The sequence below is a fragment of the Grammomys surdaster genome, unplaced genomic scaffold, assembly GCF_004785775.1.
Source record: "Grammomys surdaster isolate TR1022 unplaced genomic scaffold, NIH_TR_1.0 125584, whole genome shotgun sequence".
NCBI lineage: Eukaryota > Metazoa > Chordata > Mammalia > Rodentia > Muridae > Grammomys > Grammomys surdaster.
In genome coordinates this window covers 628,527-637,047 of record NW_021620430.1, presented here as the reverse complement: position 1 = coordinate 637,047, position 8,521 = coordinate 628,527, and the positions used below count along the sequence as shown (strand labels likewise).

General features: G+C 38.2%; 1 non-coding gene across 1 annotated transcript; it reads left to right on the top strand.

Annotated features, from left to right (window-relative positions):
- Positions 1–3,514: 3,514 nt before the first annotated feature.
- On the top strand, positions 3,515–3,624 carry LOC114638398. The gene has a single exon (XR_003713880.1). It is a non-coding gene; the product is annotated as a U6 spliceosomal RNA (small nuclear RNA).
- Positions 3,625–8,521: the final 4,897 nt, after the last annotated feature.

Below are 8,521 nucleotides of genomic sequence, written 5' to 3'. Positions count from 1 at the left end.
CTATTAAAATATCATCCATGAAATGAACCATGTATATTTGCTTCCACATGGTTCTAACACCCTCTATGGCGGAAGCCACAAACTTTTGGCACAAGGTAGGACTGTTAGCCATACTCTGAGGCAAGACCTTCCATTGATATCTTTTCATAGGTTCTCTAAAGTTTATAATAGGAACACTAAAAGCAAAGCACTTTCTTTCATTAGGATGCAAGGGGATAGTAAAGAAACAGTCTTTTAAATCTATAACTATTTTATAATAGCCTAAAGGTATGGCCACTGGTCTGGGCAGCCCAGGTTGTAAGGCTCCCATCAGAACCATGGTTGCATTATCAGGCCTCAAGTCTTGCAACAATCTCCACCTTCCTGACCTTTTCCTAATGGCAAATATAGGGGTATTGCAGGGAGAGTTACTCTCTTCTAAATGTCCTGCCTGTAATTGCTCCTGCACTAGCAGTTAAGCAGCTTGTAATTTTTTGGTGGTTAGGGACTACTGATCCACCCAGATGGGCGAGTCCCCCTTCCAGGTGATGGGATAGGCACAATGCCCTAGGGGTACAGCTGAAGCGATAGCCCCCATCAAAAATACCCCAAGCCTCTTCATCCAGAATTACCATGGATCTCAATAGGATGAGTAATCCCATCTTCACTTTTTCCTAATCCTTTCCCTGGGGAAAATCCAGAGTTTATCGTTTGAGCGGTGAATACTTCATTAGGGCTGCACATAATCCATCTCAACTGGGATAATAGATTTCTGCACCAGAGATTAATGGGAAGGCCCAGGATGACATAGAGTTGTATATTCCCTGTACTTCCTTCTTTATCTTTCCATGTCAGCACCTTAGAGCTTTGCTGTGGATTTTGGCCAATACCCCTTAAATTGGTTAAGATTGCGGTCAGAGGCCAATCTGATTGTTTGATGATTGTCACATCAGCTCCTGTATCAACCAAGCCACAAAATGCCTCCCGTCGAGCAATATTGTCATCATAGGTTTTTGTTTAATGATAGGCTGTACCCAGTATGCATCAGAGGAACCAAAGCCTTGATCCCCTCTCTTAGGACTCTTATATTTGTGATTAGTAGGAATCAATGGAAGTAATAATAGTTGAGCTATCCTCCTTCCTATAGGAATGGTGACTATATTCTGTATTGCCTTGGCCATTACCATAATCTCACCTTGATAATCATTGTCTGTAACTCCAGGGAAAATTTGTAGTCCCTGCATAGTAGCACTGCTTCTTCCCATTATCAGGCCAAATACATTTGGATAGAGTGGTCCAAACACTCCAGTGGGTAAGGCTTGAGGTCCCATTTCTGGGGTTAATACTGTGTGGGTGGCAGAACTAAGGTCTAGTCCTGTGCTTCCTGGTGTTGCTCAACTAAGTTCTGAAAGGGGTTGTTGTTTGCTGGTATAAAACTGACTGCCCCATAAGCCTGTTTTGGCTTGTATTGGTTTGGGGCCTGGGGCTAGCCCCTGTTCCCGTTTCCCTGATTATGGGAAAGGGTGTTTCCTTGTGCGTCTGCCTTGGACCTACATTCACTAGCCCAATGCCTTCCACATTTGCAATGTGGGCATAGCCCAGGCTGTTTTCTGGGCTGTCTCTGGGTTAACTCATTTTCTGCTTTGCAATATTTTGCAAAGTGTCCAGGCTTGCCACATTTAAAACAGGCCTTTTTGTCTCCACTTGCCAAAAAATCTCTTACTGATTGTCCTTGCATGGTGGCTGCCATAGCTAAGCCCTGTTGGTAAGAGGACCCTATGTCAGAACAGAGTCTGATATACCCAGTAAGGTCTGTCTTTTTTCTATAGGGTCTAATGGCCACTTGGCAGGCAGGATTGGCATTTTCATATGCAAGTTGTTTCACATAATCTACACCTGCCTCTGCATTACCAAAAATCCTCCTTGCTGTTTTCATTAATCGATGAACAAAATCAGAAAATCATTCATCAGGCCCTTGTCTGACTGAGGTCAAAGATGCACCAGAGAGTTTACCGAGAGTTTGCACCAAGCCTTCATGGCCACATTTTGAATTTGAGTGAATAAGCCTGGGTCATATAGCATCTGGTTATCACTAGAAGCAAATTGCCCTTCTCCTACTAAGGCATCAAAGGACCAACCATTATCTGCCTGAATGTTTCTCCTAGCTATCTCTTTACAATTATCCTGATATTCTGATTTCCAAATAAGATGGTCACCACTGCTAAGAACTGCTCTCACTAGAGTATCCCAGTCACCAGGAGTCAGCCACTCCTCTGCAACAGATTCTAAGACTACAAGAATAAAGGGAGCAGTGACACCATACTGTGACACTGAATTTTTTAATTCTTTAACAATTTGAAAATTAAACCCTGTGTGATGTCTCCATGCAACCCCTTGAGTGTCTCTAGTCTCTGATACAGGGACAACCTCAACCTCTCCCTCATCTGGCTGATCTGTGGCTGAACTAAAACTAGAGGACAGGGTCTGCCTTTGGACTCCAGGTTGAGGAACTCGAGGACCTGGGTGATTTTCCTTGCCCTCTCAGGACCTCTTCCCTGTCTTTTGTTTTTGTAGCTGATTAATTAAGTCCTGATACTATATTTCTAACTCTATTTGTTGTCTAAGGAGAGAAATTTTGTCCTGTAACTCCTTTCTGGAATCTACAATCATCATTTCCATAGTAGAAACATCTGGAGGTGGAGGAACACAGGGAGGAGGCCTTCGGGAAGAAGGCCATTCAAGGTCAAAATATTTGGCTGCCTCTTCCTCTAGGTCAGCACAATCTGGCTCTGAAAAATTGATTACTTCAACCCTTGGTTGTATTTTGGATTCTATGGGTTTCTTTTTCTTTTGGACATGAAAGACATTTAAACAGCCAAACAAAAGTAGACAATTGACACACATAAACAACAAGCAACAAAACAAAAACAGAGAGTTGAGCTTAGGCTGACTTATTTCTTGCCCCATTATCATTACTATGACCTACTGGACTTTACAAGGCATTTTCCTGAAGCAATCACCTCTGTTTCACTTCTGAATTTTCAGTCGACCCTTCTTCCAGTAACGTCCCTCACTGAGTCTCTCATTCCTGCTGCTGTGCATTGAGGGCCACTTTGTAATGGCCCATCCTGCTGCTCTGGTGTGCAGGTCAGGGTCAAGCAAGAGAGAGAATGAGGATGGAGGGGTGAGAGACATGAAAAATGGAGACAAGAGAGAGTCTGATCAAGTCTCTTTTATCGAAAGGAAATCCTGGGTATTTATACTCCTTACCTTGCCCTGGTGGACAAGCACAGCTGAAAGCACTATGTCATGCACCTAGCAGCATGGAGACCATGTGCACCTAGCTGTTGATGGCACTAAACAGCAAAACATGTTTATCAGAGTGTGCTCAGCTTTTGCGGGCTATTGAAAACAAGTCACTTGTCAGGGTATATGGTTTGAGATGGCTGTGAAGATGACAGCAGCTTTCGGCTAAGAGTTGGCTCCCAACACTTCTTCAGTTTAAAAGCTAGCTAAGGGTGATAATGTGCTTTTTGTGCTTGTTTTAGAAGCACATATACTAAAATGGAAACGACACAGAGAAGATTATTAGCATGGCCACTAAACAAGGATGACAAAGAAATTTGTGAAGGGATAACTATGACTACATTGTCTGCCTTCAGATTCCTTTCCCCTGACTGGTCTGCCTTGTCTAGTCTCAATAGAAGATGAGCCTAGTCTTACTGCATCTTGACATGGCAGGTCTGATTGGTATCTATGGGTTGGCTCCCATTCTCTGAGGACAAAGGAGGAGGGGTTGATGGGGCAGGAAGAAGAATTGAGATGGAGAGACTGAGAAGAGAAGAGGGAGAGGATGTTGTGATCAGGATATAAACAAAATAAATAACTCACTCAAAGAAAGGAAGGTAGAGAGGAAGGGAGAGAGGAAGGAAGGGAGGGAGGGAGGGAGGGAGGGAGAGAGAGAGAGAGAGAGAGAGAGAGAGAGAGAGAGAGAGAGAAAGCCAATCAGGCATGCAGTAGTAGCAAATGCCTTTGATTGGAATACTCAGGAAGCAGAGGCCTGTGGATCTCCAAGTTCAAGACCAGCCTGGTCTATGACCTGAGTTCCAGTGCACACAGAGTAATCCTGTCTCAAAAAAAAAAAAACTGAAAAGAAAAGAAAATATAGGCAAATGGATGGAAATAGAAAATATCATCCTGAGTGAGGAAACCCAGACCCAAAATGACATGCATAGTATGTACTCACTGATAGTAGATATTAGCCAAAAACTACAACATTCCCATGTTTAATCCTACAGAAGTTAAATAAGAATTGCCCAAGTGAGAATACTTCAATCCCACTTAGAAGGGCCACAGTCACCCCCGTTTTTTAGCCATTACTAATATGGAAAGGGTCGTGTCAGTTATCCTAACTGTCCATTTGGCAATTATATTCACAAGCTGGTGTATTTCATCACATGTTAAAAAATACATATTTTGATTTTGTGCTGCATAATATTGAAGTTGGAATTAAATTTCTCCAGTAGTAAATTTTTTTCTTTTACTAATCTCAGGCTTAAAACCATTCTGGCATTAAACCAAAAAGGTAAATTCTAGAAGAGGCTAATCAGAAAACATGGTCAAAAGGCTCTATTCTTTCTGAAGTGTGTAAAATAGTGTTTGCATTTTTTTTTATTTTTACAAATATTTGTTTATTTGGGAGCAAGTCACTTGTACCATAGTACATGTGTAAAGGTTAGTAAACAACTGGCAGGAGTCAATTCTTGTGAGTGTCAAGGATAGAACACAATCACCTTTAGCCTCTGAATCATTTCCCCAACCCCATTAGAAGAATTTCACAATGCCTAAGACTAGTTTATGATTGACATGAAGCTGGATGTCTCGGATGCTAACAGTGGTATAACATTGTAGTACAAGCAAGTTTCTAGGGAAAATCTTGGTGTCAGCTTTTTTCCAATGCAATCAAGTCAACCCACATGGAAAGATGATGTGCAATAGTTTTTCTTATATTTAAATAGGTTCTGCAATAAACACTCCAGAAAAATATCATTGTCATTTAACAGAATTTTGCTGCAGTTTTGTACATTTTGGTTTATGCACTGAATCAAGATGCTGTATTCTATCAGTTATATGTTAAAAGTAAGTAATTCTTTAAGTAAAACCACATTCACTTATGTAAGTCTGCAATCTTTATTTTACTTGATAGAAACAGTTTCTTACCCATCTGAGGGCTTTGATTTTTATTTGAATTGGATTCTAAGCTGTCTAGATATCAACAGCTTAACATTACAGCTTAATCTCACCATTTTGTCAAATCCTGTTGCTGAGGTCAAATAACTTAGAAAGAAAAGTAGCTTTTATGAAAAGTTTAATGAAAAAGTAGCATTATCGTTATACTGTAAGAAAGTTTCTGGATTTATCTGAAGACCCATATTGTCAAATCACAAGGAAAATACTTAGAAACTTGACTGGATTCAATTTGTTCCTTTTGTTTATATATCTTTCTTTTATCTCTAATCCTCCTTAATAAAATTTATCTTCCTATATGCACAGATAAGAAATTGCTTTTGTTTGTGTCTGTGTATGCGTGTGTGTATCTGTGTACGCATGTGTATGCTTGTGTATTTTTCAATTGTTACTTTTTTCTAGACACAATCTCTATAATTTCCAAAATTTGTTGTATAAATCCACTAACTGTCATTAGAGATGCTCTTCTGCAGCTTTTTGACTTGTTTCTCATAGAAATAAACAAGTAAGGAATTATGTTGCTGTGATAACTGTTATGAGGAACACAATCTATTAATTCTCCCAGGTTTTAGGAGACATTTTTGCAGTATGTAGGAGAGGATGAGAATGAATGTGGAGAATTTCACAGGGACAACAATGAAACAACAAAAAACATATATAAAAATAACCTGAGTGTAAAGTTAAAATACCCATGGTAAAATTGAAGGTCAAATTGAAGGTCAAATTTCCACTGCAATTTTTCTTTAGTCTAGGAGTTTCATGTTGATAAAAGGAGTGTTATTTTACCAAACTAAATGGAGGGTAACCACTATCTACTATGATTAATTTGGCATTAAATTAATGCACACCAAAGTGTAATTATGATTAGAATAATATTTAATGACTACATATCATTAAACTGATGCTAATATAATGTGTTTTAAATAATTAAATGCTTGGACTTGGTGGTGCATATTTTTAGTTCCAACACATGGGAGGCAGAGGCAGGAAGATATTTTGTGCATTTAAGGCTAGTCTAGTCTACATAGGGAATTCCAGATCCACCAGAACTGCAGAGTAAGACTGTGCCTCAAAAAAATGTAAACATTCCATTCAAATAGGTATTAACATAGAGGATATATATCTAGAGAAACAAAACTAGTTTTTATGTTTTAATTCAATATGTGAATGTTTCTTTTTCCCTTTAAAATTAGAAATTGGGTACCAATTCAGAAAACTTTAAAAATAACTCATTATCTTGGGAAGATTGCTCTGTGGTTAAAACAGTTACTGCACAAGTAGAAAGTTCACAGATTAAATACATACTACCCATTGAAATGGTTGAAGCTCACTTGTAGTTTCAGCCTTGAAAGGCAGAAACAGAATGTAGGCTACTCATACTAGTTTTGTAGGTGATCTCTAGGTTCATGTTAGGGACACTATTTCAATAAATTATGAAGAGTTATCCACGATGATAGGATATTAATTAACCTTAAGTCTTCACATGTACTTGTGCATATCTCTGTATGTATCAGCACATATATTTGTGCATACATTCAAGCAAACACACATACATATACATACCAAAACAAATACATGCTTTAAGAGATTCTTTTAGTAAATAAAAGTAGCTCAAGGAAATTACCTTGGTGCTAGACCAGAGTTAGGTCATCATCCAGTTTAATGCTGTTGAGTCATAGACAGGGATGCTGAAGCTCAAAGGTTACTGAACTTCACCAGCTTGGGCCTACTAATGTGGACCTAGAATTTTAAGTTTGTTGACTCCCATCATCGTTCCTCCATTTCTCACTCTAAAACTGCACAAAAGAAAATGGCTGGTATGGAATATGCTTAAAATTTGTAAATTATATAAGTAGAATATGTCTCAACAAATCTACATTTTCCATGATAAAAATATGAAAGTTTCAATACTTAAAACATGTTTCTCTCTCTTGGTACCTTTTTTATTATATTACTTTCAATGTTAAAATCAGCTCAAACATACTAATAAAGTTGCTATTGAATGATTTCCTATTTGCCTTTTGTCATTGCTGTTGCTGTTTTTATAAGATGCCTCCAAAGATTTGCATGTGGAAATCCTGATTCACTTTTGATATTTCCTTGAGCCTTTTTCTAACAATTAGCATTTTTTGTTAGTTTCTTTAATTTTCTGTGTATGAGTGTTCAACCTGCTTGTATGTATATATGGAAAACACATATGCCTGATGCCTAAAGAGATCAGAGGAAGTTTTGATTCCTTTGTTACTTGGAATTTGTTATTTGGAAATACAAATGGTTGCAGGCCACCACAAGGGGGCTGGGAATGGTGCATGAATCCTCTGCAAGAACAACCTGTATTCTTAACCAGGAGCCATCTTCATACCCCACAGCATTTTTCTTTTATTGAGATCAAGTTTCAATGTTTTCTTTCCTTAACTTCTATGTTAGTAACTTTTGACTTCTGGAGACAATTTGAACTAAATCACACAAGGGTCTTGATATTCTATACTTTACAGTCTTTCCTATGTAGTTTAACAATCATTTCTCACCATAAATACTTTTTAATAAAAGATTTATTTATTTTTTATATGTGAGTACATTGTCAGTGTCTTCAGACATACCAGAAGAGGGCATCAGATCCTGTTACAAATGGTTGTAAGCCACCATGTGGTTGCTTGGAATTTAAGTCAGGGCCTCTGGAAGAGTACTCCTAACCTGTTAGCCATCTCTCCAGGCCCCATCACCCCATATACTTTAACAGCTCTATCTAGCTCTTCCAAAATTAAACCTTCATTTACTCATTGCCTAAAGTGCAAACAGGGAATACTCACATAGTATCTCAGATCTCAGTGCTGTTGTTTCTCAACATACAATTGATTTGACATTATGTGATAGTCTAATATAATGCATTCCAAATATGTTTATATTCTTGCAAATTTTATTTTACTTTAATAAAGGTATATATATACATGCACCACATCTCCATTGCCCACTTACCTGTTAATGTATCAAGAGATAGCTGACTCCATTTTTCTTTTTAGTTAAACAATGTTAGATTTTGATCCTGTACTTAGCTAGAGGTCAACTTATTTTGTTTTTCCTCAATGATCTTGTGACAATTACATTGTATATTATTTTTCTTGATCGGAGAATTGACTGACCATAAAATGTTTCATGGTATGTTGCCCATCTGACCATAAACCCATAACATGTACCTTTCTCATGATCAAAAAAATAGCTGCAAAATTCTGTCTTTTAAATCATTTGTTCCTTTGCCATAGAATGCCTTTTTGTATCTGGTCTGGCCACTTCAATT